Here is a 16,900-nt window from a genome sequence, read left to right on the forward strand (position 1 = left end):
ATACAAGAATGAAGTGTACAAATTCACACCTCTAGTCATGATCAGTTCCAGTGAAGCAGATGCTGCTGTAAGGTTTTGATACCTTTGGAGGACATTCAGAACATTTAGAACAGTAGCCAAGAGGGAACCCGCAGATCCACCTTCAAGACTCATCAAATGATCAGGTTAACCTTTTAAAGCACATTTTGTGGTGTGGTCCTTTCTTACCAACTAAATACAGTATGGACTAATGTACCAGTATGTGGCTCCTGATCATTTCAGAGGAAACTTTCAACTACCAAACTCGGTGTGTGAAAGCTACCGTATTAAGGTTAAATGTAAATGTGGCAATGTTCGCAAGGTCCCAAGGTAACTATGACAATAGCAAATCGCTGTGACTGTAAATAGCATTTTGTTGTAAATTGGTGAGTGGGTGATCAAAGTATGAGCACATCTGTCATTCTGACACTGCGATGTGAATATCACACATTACGTTTTTAGGAGGTGGGAAAACACCTTTGTGAAAGTTGCACAGTCTGATTGAGGACTTGAGAAGTTAGCAAGAGATTGGCTCAAAAAGAAAAGAACCAGTGGTTCAATGTACTATACTGGTACTGTATGTACATGTTGATGACATCTGAAATCGATATGCAGTGGAAAGATCTTGAGAAATTAGAGAGTGAGTTTCTTGCTCAAATGATTTTGTGCTGGCATGAGCATGGTTACTCATGTAGACCTGCTGAATGTGTTCAACCACCACTTGCAAGACAATTTAGATGAATTTCAGTGAAGTAATGGCAGCACAGTGATACATGATGGTTCACTTGCTCTCCACGCTGTGCTAAACGCGCGTGCACGTACACACTCAGTCGTCGCCAGCTTGAGTTGCGTCACGGTTGCCTTTGTCGCACCGCCTTGCTGTGTGAACCTATTTGGGCTACCAACACATAACAATACAAACAAAACAGAACGCTGTCACAGACACAAAATGCGAATATGTATTTTTAGCCCTTGAAGGATATGAAAATCAGTAAACTCCAGCCTTTCACACATACACACACACACACACACACACACACACACATAAACACATGCACACGCACACACCTCTTACCTCCTGAAGAGCAGACACTCACACCACTCAGAGACTTTCACAACAGAGCTCATTTGTCACAACCATGCAAAGACAGACAACATGGGGATGGAAAATAATGACTAACGTGTGTGTGTGTGTGTGTGTGTAGGTGCATGTGCGTGCGTGTGTTTGTGTGCATGCACATACACACGCAAACAACATGCACATTCCTTGAGCCTCTGACCCAGGCTCTGTGAGTAACCATGACAACCATTTCTTCACCATGGTTACAAGAACCCCACTCCTACTTCTAGAGATCGTTTAACAATCCCCCCCACACCCTTCTTCCCAAGTCTATTTCCCTTCAGTCCACTCTAAATCACAGGATTCACATAACTATGACAATTATGCTGACAAAATGTAATTGTACTTCATGTGCAAACTTTATGTGCATGTACACATCACAATGTCTTTAAGAAACGGTAACATTGACGTCAGCAAGCTTTCAAAAGGCAAAATAAAGTTAGTATCGTACTCGATAAGACAAACGTACAGTCGACCCTGGAAGGTTAGGCAAACCATTTGAGCATGCTGCCTTCGAGTAGTTCAGATTTTTGAACAAACTTTCCTATTGAAATAATGATTATCTTTTGAAAAGTTACTTTAATAACCATTCAGGCATTTTTCTCAAGTGCCAACTTTGAAAATCACGATTAAAGAATCCATCCATCCATTTCCTGAGCCGCTTATCTCACAAGGGTTGCAGGAGTGCTGGAGCATATCTCAGCCGTCAATGGGCAGGAGGCGGGGTACACCCGGAACTGCTTGGCAGCCAATCGCAAGGCACACGGAGACAGATGGCAGTCGCACTTACAATCACACCTAGGGGCAATTTAGAGCGTCCAATGACTGGATGTTTTTGGGATGTGAGAGGAAAATGGTGCGCCTGGAGAAAACCCAGACAGGCACAGGGAGAACATGCAAACTCCACACAAGCAGGGCCGGGATTTGAAACCCGGTCCTCAGAATTTACGATCCAGACTAAGAACGCCGTTAATGAGAGCAAGAGGTGTAGAAAATATTTGGATGGACTGATGAATGGTTTTATTCAGTGACTGATAGTGTAGAGGTTCACTCCCCTTAAATTGGGGTTCAGTTCCTACTCTGAATGAAAGATTGTCTGTATCTAATGCTACTCTGTGATTGACTGGTGAATAGTCCAGATTTTGTGTGAACTCATCCACCTTTCACCTAAACCTGGCTATAATAGTGGCTACTTCCACCCCCTGAACAGGATAAATGGGAGATATAAAAGCTGATTTGGCTGAAGTGGAGAAGCTTGGAGAAACATTGATGAACGACTGGCAATTTGCTATTGTGACTGAGAGCAAAATGTCAAATAAATTTTGACTTTTGGATGACTTTTTTTTTCTTCCTGAGTCCACATGTTTACCTGCTAGCTTCCTGAAAGCAGTTCACTGCAAAGTGTTTTAATCAGCAGGAGGAGGGTGCAGGCCTTAATTTACCCAACTAATGAAATTTGTCTATGGGAAAATTGATTCAAAGGTTTATTTTTTCTGACAGGTAATCAGTAACATTAATTTAGATCTTTTTGGCCTGGGAGAAAATACGTTCTATTTTTATCTCAATTTCCCCACCTGTGTTAAGATTCAGCTTGAAATTCAATAGCAATCATAAAAATACTTGTGAAAATAATGTCTGTCTGTCTATCTGTCCGTCCAGCTAGCACGCAAAAAAATCCAGCTTTCAGGAGAGATGATCCCAAAATGCTTGATAAATCTTGCAGATTGTCATCTAAAACTTTTTAATATACATGTCCAACTGTTCAATGATCCTGTTTGTGGACTTAAGCTCTGTGTCCAACACCATCATCTCCAAAGTCCTCTTCTCCAAGCTTCTCCAGGTTAGAGGATTTTCAACTTCCTGATGGTCAGGACACAGCAGGTGAGGCTGGGTGACACTACCTTATCCACATGCACCATCAGCACCGGGGCACCCCAAGGTTGTGTTCTCTCGCCGCTGATCTTCTCGCTCTACACAAACGTCTGCAACTAAACGCACCCGGCTGTCAAACACTTGCATTTTGTAGACGACACCACAGTCATTGAGCTCATCGAAGACGGTGAGAAGTTTGAGTATCAACAGGAAGTGGAGAGGCTGGAGCTGTGGTGTGGTGACACAACCTGGAGCTGAAAGCACTAAAGACTGTAGAGATGATTGTGGACTTCAGGAGGCATCCTTCACCACAGCTGCCCCTCACACTGTCCAACTGTCTTGTGTCAACCGTCGAGACATTCAAGTTACTGGGAATTACTGTCTCAAAGGACTTGAAGTGGGGGACAAAACATCAACTCCATCCTTAACCCTAGAGAACCCACGACATCCAAATCCTCTTTTAAAATTGTATTTACTAACTGAATTAATCAATAAGCATCAAAGCAACACAAAAACATCATATTTGTTAAAAAAAAATACAAATCTACTTCCGGTTTAGATAATGGGTCACATATGACCCAGTGGGCTTTAACTACCAAAAAAAACAATGCATTTAATGCAGACAAACGGGAGCCATTGTTGTGTTTATACAGTGTGAGTTTCTTTTGGTGTCACCACAACGTATCATGCATATATATGTTTGGCACAATTTCTTTTTTTTTTTTTTAAACGCCAGATGCCCTTCCTGATGCAAACCCTTCTCAGGGAGTGGAGGCCCCAGTGGGATATGAACCCACAACTCCTGTTTTACCAAACCACTGTACTAACCACTGAGCTACAGGGTGTAGCCTTCATTACAATGGGTCACATGTGACCCAATGGGTTCTCTAGGGTTAAAAAAAAGCCCTGCAAATGATACATTTCCGGCAGCTTCTGAGGAAGCATGGCCCGCCACGACCGCTACTGAGACAGTAGCTACACATCGGTTGTCGAATCGGTGCTGTGGACCTCCATAAAAGTCTGGTTTATAGCTGCCACATAAAATGACAAACTCAGAGTGCAACAGACAATCTAAACTGCTGAAAGAATTCTCGCTACCACCCTACTGACCCTTGAAGACTTGCACCCCAGCCGAACTAGGACAAGAGCAAGCAAGATCCTATTGGACACCCCACATCCTGGCCACCAGCTCTTCCGCCTCCTTCCCTTGAGTAGACACTATCGAACAATGCAAACTAAAACTAGCAAACATTCCAACAGCATCTTCCCTCTTGGAATTTAGTTCTTGAACAGCTAACGTACATTTAAACTGTGACATGTTGCCAATTTTCTGCCTGGAGTTGTTGTGACATTCTTCTTCTTCTTTTCCTTTCGGGGATTCCAGTCTAACCTCATCTGTCAGCCTATCCATTACCACTGCAAGCAGGAAGGGGCTCAGAGCTGATCCCTGATGTAGTCCCACCTCCACCTTAAATTCTTCTGTCACACCTAAGGCACACCTCACCATTGTTCTGCTGCCATCATACATGTCCTGTACTATTTTAACATACTTCTGCCAGGTCAATTAGTATTATATATTATTGATTTTTCGTGGAATCACTGTGGTAAGCTGACAACTCTGCACCTTCTGCACATCTGTGGTTGACCAATACTAGGCCGTTGTACCTGAGTAGCATCTCCACCACTTGTACAATTGACTTAGGATTATCTGCAACATTTGCACAATCACTATTAAATGACTAATCACTTTAAACTGTGTACATTCCTTGAAGTCTTGAAACCCTTTTCACAGTCATAATTGCATTGGAATATCACTTTAATGGGCATTCTATCTGCTCTAAATGCACAACTGTGGGTTTTGAAATAAAAGTGTTCTCTGTCAATTGACTGTCTGCTGTTATCCTTAACATGTGTGTCGTACTAGGGCGACTCCAACTACGGGAGACAAATTCCTTGAGTCTTGTTTACATACTTGGACTATAAAGCTGATTCTCAATAATTCAGATTCTGGAACAATTAATGAATAGACGGCATGGTGGAGCAGCTGTACAGTGTTTGCTTCTTACTTCTGAGGACTGGGGTTCAAATCCCGGCCCTGCCTGCGTGGCGTTTGCATGTTCTCCTCGTGCCTGTGTGGGTTTTCTCCGGACCCCAAAAAGAATCGGAATCGAGACTAGTTTGGAACTGGAAACGAAATAATGAACCAGAACTGGAATCAGATCTCTCAATTTCAAATGATGGTCAACCCCAAGGGAGACCAATATCATATTAAACAATATCGAGTTGGGATCCCCTCAGAAGAGCTGGAGGAAGTGACCGGGGAGAAGACAGTCTGGGCTTCCCTTCCGAGGCTGCTGCCCCCACTATGTAGAGGAAAATAGGAGGATGGATGAGTGCATGAATAAGAATGGGATCTCACTTAAATTTATATCTGAGTCAAGGCAGGTGAGTTAAATACACTATACTGTTAAAGTAATCACTCATATCAAAGAACATCTGCCTTCCAGTTCTGAAGTCCCGGGTTCAAAGGGGGCCTTGGTGTGTGGAGTTGTGTGGTCTTCCCGTGCTTGCGTGGGATTTTTCCAGTTACTCCGGTTTCCTTCCATATTCCAAAAACATGTACTGTAGGTTAAATTAAAAGTCTATAATGTCCTTAGGTGTCAGTGTGATTGTGAATAATTGTTTGTCTACGTGTACCCTCTGACTAGCTTTCAACCAGTTTAGGGTGTACCCCACCTCGCACATGCAGTCAGCCGGGATAGGCTCCAGCATCCACGCAACCTGAGTTTGGATAAATGGTGTACAAAAATGTTGTACGTGATCATACAGTTTACAACAGGTCTTGCAAAATGTTAAATGAATGGGGTCTAAGAGATGTCTTTCATCAGCTGTCTCTGAAATTGAATTGTTGAGCAGAGTGATGAGCTATACCTTTGTGTCTGCAGAGCAGGACACCCTCTCTCCTCACCCGCTGTTCACTCCGCTTTCAAAAAGTCAATTTTTCTGAAATGGAGAAAGGCAGGGTCATTTTAAGATTGATGGCCATGGATCTTTGAAATCTCATTAAAGATAGCGAATGGATTCTGGGGCCCCCAGGGACACAAAAGTTGCTGTAGCTATAAAATACCCCCCCGACCCAACTCCCCCACAAAACATCCAAGTGGGGGGAAAAAAAAGGAACGAAAATCTGAATTGTGAAGTTTGTATTTCACAGAAGCTCAATGAAGGGGGCAATGAGAAAGCAGCGTATATGCATGTATAGTCCTACTTCATAAATTGATGTTGCTGCCTATAATTAATCCGATGTAATAAAATCACAGAGCACACGCAGAATCGAAACTTAGTGACAATCCAATTTAATTACAGAGTGTAATTATTATTTTAGTTGAAGCACTCACTGAGATGCTGGGTTGACGTTCTCACCACATCTGCTCTGCAGTGGTGCTGAATAGCAAGTTTTGCAAGTGATGAAGCCTTAATTCTGGACCACTGTCATGTCCTCACTCCCATTACAAGACCACCAGTCACCATCTGTATTGTTTCAAGCTATTTTAGTGGCAACATCGTTTCTCTGATGGTTGCGTTTATGTATCGAGTAAAAATTTTAATCGGAAAAAAGACATTGTGTCATCAATAACGATGTTCAAAAGCGTATGACAACTTGGTGTCAGGTGTCTTAATGACAATTATGTGACATTTTTTTAGCAAAATACCCAAGGATCAAGTATTCATTTCCATCACATTTTAAACCCGTTTCTAGAGTCTCCAGAACCACCAGGTTTTGAGGTGGCAGTCTTGTGTCAGAAAGTCAACCAATTGTACATAAGCAATTAAAATGTTTTGATGATATGTCCGCTTTATCATAAAGCAGGGTAATCAGTTTTACAATAAAAAGTCAAAGGCCATTTCTTACACACTAACCCAGCATGTATTTTTGTTGTTGTTTATAAAGTCTCAAATTCTTTTAAGACTAGTTTTTCTCATAATGTCCGGCTGACTATAGCCTCCATCTGAGATTTAATTGCAAAGAGTAGATTAAAATAAGGAAATAATAACTAGCTCATGAGTCTCTTAAGAAAGAATGCTTTGTCACATTTGTGTCAAGATATTATTTAGAACAAAACTTGTTGTCCAAATGGATGTGAAATTAGATCATTTTCAGCCCTTCCCAATATGGTACCCTTGATACTAGAAGAGCAAATCCTTTTTACCTCCTTTCACTCCTATCAACCATGCCCATCTAAAAAAAATCAAATTCTACAGTATTTTCTTCAGTTTCAGTGACCTTGCCTGTCTGGAGTTTACATGTTCTTTCTGTGCCTGCGTGGATTTTCTACAGGTGCATGGTAGTTTAAATTAAGACTCTAAATTGCCCGTAGGTGTGAATGTGAGTGGAATTTGTTTATATCTGCCCTGTGATTGGCTGGCAACCAGTTCAGGGTTGCCCCCCCCCTTTTGACCAGTGTCAGGTGGGACAGGCTCTAGCTCTTCTGTGACCATGGTGTGGATAAATGGTACAAAAAAATTAACGAACGAATGCATGAATCAAATTTGAGGTTTGGAAACAACCTGCGCTGTCTTACAAAATGATTGCAGCACCCTGTAAGCCCCTTAATCTTTCACTTCTGTTGTTGATGTTTCCAACTGTTTTTCTTTCATGTCATCCCATTCACTCCTCATCTGCATTCACCAGTGCCATTTCGCTCCTCATCACCGCCTTTCTTCTTCTCATGTCAAATGATCTCTGAGAGCTGTTTGATCCCCAGACCTACTCTTTTATTCACATTCTCATCTGGCAGCCCTTTTTATCATTCCTTCTATTTTACCATCACCTTACACATCTTCTTTTCCCTTGACTGATATTTTCGTTCATTTTTTGGACACATTTTATCAACCTATCCAGCTTACCTTTATGCTACTATGATCTTCTCCCTGTCAAAACAAATGTGGCTCCTGAAAGTCTTACCTTATATATGGTGCACTATATTGCCAAAAGTCTCCTGCCTTGACTAATCTGAAGTGACATCCACTTCTTAATCAACAGGGTCTAATATGACATTTGCCCACTTTTTACAGCGATAACAGCTTTAAATTTTCTGAAAAGGTTTTCCTCAAGGTTCAGGATTGGAGTATTTCAAACTCCCCTCCAGCTCCCCATGACCCTGAACGGGATAAGAATAGATGGGGTCACTGATAGTGTAGTGGTACACTTGACTGACTTTGGGGTGGACTGCATGGGTTCACTTCCCACTCAATGATTGTGTGAATGAGAGTGCGAATGTTTGTAGGGGTGACACCTGACCTTTAAGTTTGCTTTATCATTTGTGCAATAAAAGATTTGTTTGGTCAATTCTGTTTACTTTTCCTCCTTTGCTGCATCTGTATTAGTTTTTGTTTATGATTCGATAAATGTGAAAGGATACATAAGGTCCACTCCAGTGTGTTTTTCATCATTGTGTGTGTGCCCACGCATGTGCATGTGTGTCGGGGAGCAATCATTGTATGAAAAATCAAGCCATTTTAGAAAAAGTATACAGCTCACTTGACGCTGGAGCTCTCACATTAGGTATGTAATCATTGTATGATGTCGCTGTATGAAAATGCACACTGTTTGAACAATATCCCTGTAAATGCTGTATCTATGATTACAGGTCTCATGCAGTTACAATAGTTGGAAGGTTAGATGTGCGCACGATACTGTTCAAATCAATGGAGTATTAAAATGAGTAAATATGTGTGGACTCGGATAACCCCCCGCCCGTTCTGTCTGTAACGGGCCGGTATGTCTCCTGGTGAGAGCTGACCTTTCTCGTGAGGGAGAGAGGGAGACCACCGGCAAATGAAGCGAGAGAGGGAACAGGGTGTGGAAATGGGTCAATGATAACTTACTGGAACTGAAAAATAATGCTGCAGGTGTGTTTGTAGATGCGTGTGTTGGTGACAGATGGGTGACATGGAGAATGAGCATTTGTCTACTGATTGTGTGTTGACACCTGGTATCGGACTGGCTGAAATTGGGAGTGACATAAACATGCCACAACAGTTAAATTGTTAAATGTGGCGATACAGTACTTGCAGACTCCTGTCTTTGAGTGGTAACTATGACAACATCACTGTGGGAGAGGCTGTCTGTCTCCAGTGTTTGGAAAGTTCATTTTCTACATGAACTAGTTCCAAGTTCAGTTCCATGTTCCAAAAATGAACTTGTTGAGTTCATAGTTCAACATTCTAAAAATGAACTAGTTCATCATGCTATTTTTTTTCCTCAATATGTTGCTGATGAGCTATTCCCCTTAAAATACTGCCCTTTTTCTTTTTCCATTGTTGATACCCATTCAGTCGACAGGCATGGGGAGAACATGCAAACTCCACACAGGCGAGGCCAGATTTGGACACAGGGTCACAGAACTGGGAGGCGGATGTGCTAACCATTTCACCACCACCTACTCTTATTTTCATCCATCCATTCTTCAAGCCGCTTATCCTCACAAGTGCTGAAGCCTAACCCAGCTAACGTCGGGTGAAAGTATTCTTATTTTATAACACAAAAGGAATTCCATTTAATGACAATGTGATTGAGGCGGCACGGTGGGTCACCTGGTAAAGCGTTGGCCTCACAGTTCTGAGGAACCGGGTTCAATCCCGGACCCACCTGTGTGGAGTTTGCATGTTCTCCCCGTGCCTGTGTGGGTTTCCTCCGGGGACTCCGATTTCCTCCCACATTCCAACATTGCAACATTAATTGGACACTCTAAATTGCGCTTAGGTGTGATTGTGAGTGCGGCTGTTTGTCTCAATGTGCCCTGTGATTGGCTGGCAACCAGTTCAGGGTGTACCCTGCCCATGAACAGCTGGGATAGGCTCCAGCACTCCCTGCGACCCTCGTCAAGATAAGCGGCGAAGAAAATGGATGGACGGACAATGTGATTGTACAATTAAGCTTTCTTTCCTTGTACTCAATTATGTACTACATTACTGATAAAAGAACTTATTTACTCCCATTTACACAGTGACCCTGAACGCAACTGGCGCTGTACTGCAGCTGCGATACGCGTGCCATTAATGGCATCCATGGCTGCACTGAATCTGTTGCCAAATATAGCTTTTATCTGCTGACATATGAAGTCTCATAAATAGTGTATTCAGCTGTTTTTTTTTTCTTGAAGTCCCTAACAAAACCTGGCCCTCCTGGATGAAAATGAACTTCCATTCGAAAAGTGTTCTTTGACGCCACAGTGAGCAGATTCTCAATTACGTTCAGCAGGCAGAAATAAAGTTTAATTCACGTTTGCACAAAATATGAAGTACTTAATGAACTTTCATTCAATGAATTTGTACAGGTACAACGCTGTCTGTCTTTGTACATGATCCCATAGATGTTACATGCGCACACGCACACACACACACACACACACACACACACACACACTGCATCCAGCCGACATACTCATACTCGTTGTGAATACGGTTAGTAAATACATACACAGACATAGTTGCTGTTGGTTACACAAGCCATACATTTACATGGAAATACTGACACAATGCCGAACGGCAGGTGTGCAGCCCTCCATGTCTCAAGATGCAAAACATGACCAGCTCTTATCCTCAGAAACAAACACACATACAAAGATGAAGTACGCACATTTAAGTGAAGTGGGGAGAAAACCCCTCAACACTATCTGAGGAGCTGCTACTTCTTTTTGTAAGGCAGGAAAGTCTTGGTTTATCAGTATTTTTATATAAAAAACTGTCAAAACCTGCACTGCAGTGTAAGCGTTTAGGATGTTAACAGTTTAACGTGGCAATTGATTACAGCATTTATATTTATGTGGAAAAAAATGGGTTTATCTGAGGTGAAGGAAATAATTGTGTTCAAGCCATTGTATTACATGTGTGAATCATGTTTGATATTATACATGGGGTTATATTCACATGCACTTAAGATAAAAGCTGGGATTTGTAGAAAGTGTTAAATGGCTTCAAGATTGTGAAATCCATCAGCCGCACAGTCACCTGGGGAAAAGTTAATTACGAACGCTAAAATCTATGCTTTGTAAGGGAGGTAGAAAGTGAATCAGAGAAAAACAAACAAATCATGAACATCTCAGATTGATGATATTGAACAGAGGAGGAAAACTGCAGAGATTTTCTTCCCCTCCTGTGATGACATTGAGCTTGTCATGTTTCCCAATACGATCCATCACAACCATTGTGTGTACGCGTAATACTACGTGTAAGTGAGAGAGAGAGAGAGAGAGAGAGAGAGAGAGAGAGAGAGAGAGAGAGAGAGAGAGAGAGAGAGTTTCTGTGTGTCTGCGTGCGTACATGCGTGTGCGTGTGAATGAAAAAGTGAAAAAGACAGAGCAAGAGTGAATCATTCCCTGAACAGACCACCTTGGCAGCGTGATATCAGATGCATTATTTGATGATTGGATCGCTCAATACAAAAGCTGATAGATCTCTGCCTGAAATTGATTTCTGTCTGGATGTGACACACGCACATACACACTGCAGCAGCTATGAGACAGACAGAAAAGAGAATCTAATTACTAGTTCACAGACTGGGAAAAGCGAAACACAATGAAAGCAACTGAAGGACTGGCAGGCTGGCAAGCAGAAACAAAATAAATTGGGAAATTAATGTTGCATTATCGGGCCAAGAATGTGTGTGTGCGCTGGAATTTTCAAAGATGGATGATTTGATTGCCTGTTGTGGTCACGGGTCTGTCATTTCCAGGAGCGGTGAATATTGAACAGTGTCAGAGGTTAACATCTGTGTAATAAAATACCAAATTATAACCTGCAACAAACTCATTTAGGCTCTGCTCTGCTAGACAATAATTTTGGGTCTCTCGATATGAATATGGAGGCAAATAATTGATTCATTAGATGTAAATGGTATGTCGTACTATAAAGTAATAGGGATATTTAGTTTTATTTCGATCACATTATACACCACAATACTTGATAAAACTACATGTTGTATTCCTTCATGACACTAAAAGTGTTGAACCATTTGGAAGTACATTAGCCCAGAATCTGCATGCCGTGACACATCATTAAGGGTCCCATGTGAAATTATTCCATTTATTAAATACAAAGAGGTTTTTGTTCATCACTCTAAGCCAGCGATGTATAGAGTAATTTAGCAATATCTGTGTAACGATTCATTTTGGCAACGATTCAAATTGTGTCATGATTAGTGGTTGTCAATTCGTTTCAAGGACATATTGGTTCCATTTAAAATGATATAATCCAAATTGATTTCATGACTTGAAATCGATTGAGTAATTTTTATGCCAAAAATTCAATAAATGTGAAATATATTCTTGCCTACTGGACCACCAACCATCCATTTTCACCACCACTTATCCTGGTTTGGGTCATGGGACAATGGAGCCTATCCCAGCTAACTTTGAGTAAAAGGTGAACTACTCTCTGAACTGGTTACCAGCCAGCCACAGAATACATTCAAACACAGCAAACAATTCACATTCATAATCACACAGCGATTGGGTGGGAGGTTAACCCACGCTGCCCGAACCAAATTCAGGCAAGTGTACCATTACAACATCAGTGACTGTCAGGCACTGCAATCCCATAAGACCAGATCCCAAAAAGAGACTCGAGAACCAAGGTCCAAAAAAGAAATTTTAACCGAGGGAGGGAGGATGAGTTGGTGAGACAGATGTGTTCTAGCAGAAAAATTTAAGCAAGTTAAAGGAATTACAAGTTATGTTTCTTGGCAACATAACATATGCTGTACATACCTCCATATAAAGTCTGCCATGCGTAAACCCAATGTATAATTTCATAGTGTTAATACAATCGATTGACCACTTTTTAAAACGGTTTAAATCAATATTTTTATATTTGGAAGGCTAACTAGCCATGCACAGATCAATAGAGTTGGATAGTAGGATTGCAAATCATTCAATCAATCTAACGAATCACTCGTTACACCTTTGTTACCCTACCTCTCACCTAATTTCAGATGGAATAAGATCCATCTCACAGGAGCCACAACACAATGTATTTTTGGTTAATATGTGCAGCATCTTTGATAGGAGATGGCAAGAATTGATTCTTGATTTTTCTATTCAAAATTGCACTTCTAGAACGGGAAGCTTTTTAATTCAGTCATGCATTTTCCGTACTGTTTATGCTCACTACGCTCGCAAGCGTGCTGGAGCCTATTGCAGCTAACTCTAGGGGAGAGGCAGGTTAGACGCTAAAATGGCCCCCATCCAATCGGAGAGCACACATAAACCAACCTTTCACACTCACATTCACAGCTTTGGGAAATTTGGTTTTCAATTTACCTACCATGGATGTTTTTGGAATGTGGGAGGAAACCAGATCACCTGTAGAAAACCCATGCAGGCACTGTGAGAACATGCTAATTCCACACATGCGAGGCTGGATTTGAACCCAGGTCCTCAGGACCATGAAGCAAATGTGCTAACCTGTTGTCCATCTTGCCTACAGATGTTTTTAAATTTCTGAACATTGATTTATTATACTAAACATATTTTTGCGAATAAGTGAGAACATTTCTTAGTTCCAGCCTCCAGGTAAAAAAAAAAAACAAAAAAAAAAAAAACAAAACAGATGAACCCTCTGGTGTACTTCTGCATCTGTCTTGTAAAGTGGTGGCACTAGTGGTCATGGCAATGTTGTTTCTGGTGTGTGTGTGTGCGTGTGTGTGTGTGTCAGGTTAGGGGGGTGGTGTTACCTCTCTGTCAGAACTCCTCTGTCACACTCTGTAATGATCAAAGCTCTCATGGGGACCCCCTACCATACACACTCACACAAGCAGCCAACTGGACAAGAATTGCTCAGCCATGCATCCCTTGCTCCACAGAGCTCATGCGGGATCTCGCTCATTCTCACACACTCTCTCGTTGCACAGTGCACATTACTGCTTGGTGGCTCTCATCCCACAGCCCATTTATTCCTCCCTTTTATATACGTACTTCAGGGCAGGGGTGTCGAACTAATTTTAAGTCTGGTAGACCTGATGGCCAGTTCTAAATATTGTGATAGCTGATATTTATTCCCCCAAAACTAAATACATGAATAAATATTTGCTTGTGCATGTCTAAATGACATGAATAAAACATTCGTAGCAAATAGCCCAGTAAAATACTCTTGAATTGCACTCTAACATTTAATTCTTAGACCTTCTATTGGTTTTATTGGTGGTTAAATTAACAAATGTTGGTAAATGTGTGATGCCGATTTATATGGAACTGATTTAGCACCAACACAGTCATGTAGCTTTGGAGTATACCAGTTTGTCTTCCTTGGCCAAATATCTAGCATTCTTCGCACTTCCATTAATTGTAAAAAAAAAAAAAAAAAAAAAAAAAGTAAAATCCTTACATCCACATCAACTTCTCTGACATTTTTATTGCAATTCCTATTCCATGACAACAACAAAAACAATTGTTCTAACGTGTCAGACATTGTATTGTTTGACTCAGCCTTATCTGAAAAGTAACTAGACTATTATTTATTATGCTCTCTTATACATGTCTATGGATCATATTTGTCTCTGCATGTATAGTGTCAATGTCACGCATCGTGAGTGCAAAAAGAATATTCCCTAAGAGAGGATTTCTGAAAGGTTTAATTTTCTTAGTCCTGCAGAAACATCAGATTGCGTTTTTGAGTGCTTTCCTATTTACAGAATTACTTCAAGATTAATCTTTTTATTTCATTTTGTTTATCCATCCTCTTAATATACTGCTTGAGTTTGGTGTTGCTGTTTCCTTACCACTTTCAAAAGAGGGCAATTGACTGGTCGAATGTCACTGATATGTACCAACTGGGATGTTTTAAAATGTCTTTCGATATGCACTGGTATATATTGAAAGACTTTTGGGAGGGTCAAGAGTCTACAAAATGACTGCAATGGTACAAAACAATTCTTCTGTATCAAGAAATTATTTAAGTGTGATCAACAAGTTGACTGTATGAGTGACCCATTTGTCGTTCTACAAGATTAGGCTCCAAGCCACGTTTTTATTTGCGGAGAATGAGGTTGTGATTGAATGTGGGGCATAACAATTATCACTACTCCACGTCATTATATTGACATTGGTGCAGTTCCACTTTTCTTTTCACCTTTCTGAGAGCAGAATAGCCATATGCCCTATGTATTTGGAATTACTATAAACAGGTGTGGTGGTCAGTCAATGAAGCCCAATGAGGGGCACAAGGCAGTGCAATCTGTAGGCCAGTCCCAAGCCCGTATGAATACAGAGAGTTGTGTCAGGAAGGGAATTTGCTTAAAATTTTGCCAAATAAATATGAGTACTCATCCAATGAATTCCATCCCAGTTTTGTTGTCTTCAGAGGCTGATGCTTAATCATCACTTAAAAGATTCATTCTGTACTAAAAGGTCCTCCCTCACGTTTACTGAAGTCTCAATAACAATATAAAAGCTAGAGGCATATTCTCAGTTTTGACTGCTGTTAGTGGAGCAATTTACCCCCACGTTGTTCCTGTATCCTCACATGTAAAGGAGAGCATCCCTCTCGTCTCATCTCCTCTCCCACCTACATCCCCTCCTCCAAGTTACAATCTATGGCAAAAGAGACAGAAAATGGAGCACAGAACCACCACGGCACAGCATGAGTCAGGAAACAAATGGGGCTTCCTGTTGGTGCCGATGCCGTATGTGTGCATCTGTGGTTGCTAACTATGGTTGTTGACCCAGAAAAGTAGAAATGTTTTTGTACTTTACTAACAATTTGGCCAGCTACTACATGTTCACTCTGAATAGCTTCTGCTCCTTGTCTTCAATATTTAAATACCATAGCAATACAATCTGTTATTATTGTTGCATAGCACATTCTACACGTGTTTTACTTTTACAAGGGTTAGGGTCGCTGTGATGTAATTACAAAAAAGTATACCTTGAACTGGTAAGTAGAGCTCATCCCTTGAATAAAATTCCTTCAAGATTGGAAATACGTTGTATTCTTCCATAGTAAACCATAACGATAGACGGTTTCTGATAACATTCTATCTCACACTACCACAACAAAACAGTTGTCATAAATACGCACTACAACTGGACAGCTTTAGTCCCACTAACATCTTTTCACAAATGCCTCTTTTGTACATGTACTCTATATTTTTGTTGTTTTATAGGGGACATATTATGGAAAATTGACTTTTAATGTCATGTATAGATAGTTTTCGACCACGTGACGTCATCTGGGCACGCAGCCATTTTGGATGGGTTCACTCTACTGACGCGCCGTTCACTCTATCGCTTTTGCATACAGACCGGAACTACACAAATGTTCATACGACTGTTAAAAGTGATGCATGACGGCTAAAAAGACTTTGGAAAGTTATTGGGGCTCATTAGACGTTTCAAGAAACGGTTACAACAAGAAGTGTGCTTTGATCAACAATATAGCCTTGGAGAAACACAAATGGAGAATTTCAAACTGTGGCTATCTGTAACCTATCCAGACATCGTCAACTATCTCCTCTACTCAACAAGCGCTTATACCATGGACCAACTAAAGAATTACAAAGGTCTGCAGGCCTACAACCAATTCATCAATGGCTGGGTTCGTGATGCGGCGGTATCCATTGTAAGCAACCAGCCTCTCCACACTGCTCAGATTAGTGTACCGCACAATGCAATTTAAATATGAAGGCTGAGGCTACTTAATTTCTAAGTGAATGCTGTCAAAAGTATTAATTCGCATGATTACAGTCAGCGTTGTGACAAATTATGCTGATTACACCAATGAAAGAGGTGTAGATTGTTATTATTTTCGTTTTTGCAAACTTTGGAGGGATGAGAAAAGCAAGGGCAAACCGAGTATGTATTATAGAGTACTGTGGGGGGGAATCAGTTCAGT

At 41.1% G+C, this 16,900-nt stretch overlaps 1 protein-coding gene across 3 annotated transcripts in view; it reads right to left on the reverse strand.

Annotated features, from left to right (window-relative positions):
* Positions 1-16,900, reverse strand: part of si:dkey-72l14.3 (Glyco_hydro_56 domain-containing protein) — an 89,027-nt gene that overhangs the window by 51,215 nt on the left and 20,912 nt on the right. The window contains exon 3 of one of the 3 annotated variants that reach the window (XM_061832668.1): positions 5,942-6,013. The exons of 1 other annotated variant lie outside the window; for it this stretch is intronic. The gene's annotated coding sequence lies outside the window, so the exon portion shown is untranslated. Of the gene's footprint in view, positions 1-5,941; positions 6,014-16,900 lie in introns of those variants that run through there. One more of the 3 variants, XM_061832745.1, reaches the window with a different exon arrangement.

This window comes from Syngnathoides biaculeatus, chromosome 2 (genome assembly GCF_019802595.1).
Source record: "Syngnathoides biaculeatus isolate LvHL_M chromosome 2, ASM1980259v1, whole genome shotgun sequence".
Taxonomy (NCBI): Eukaryota; Metazoa; Chordata; class Actinopteri; order Syngnathiformes; family Syngnathidae; genus Syngnathoides; species Syngnathoides biaculeatus.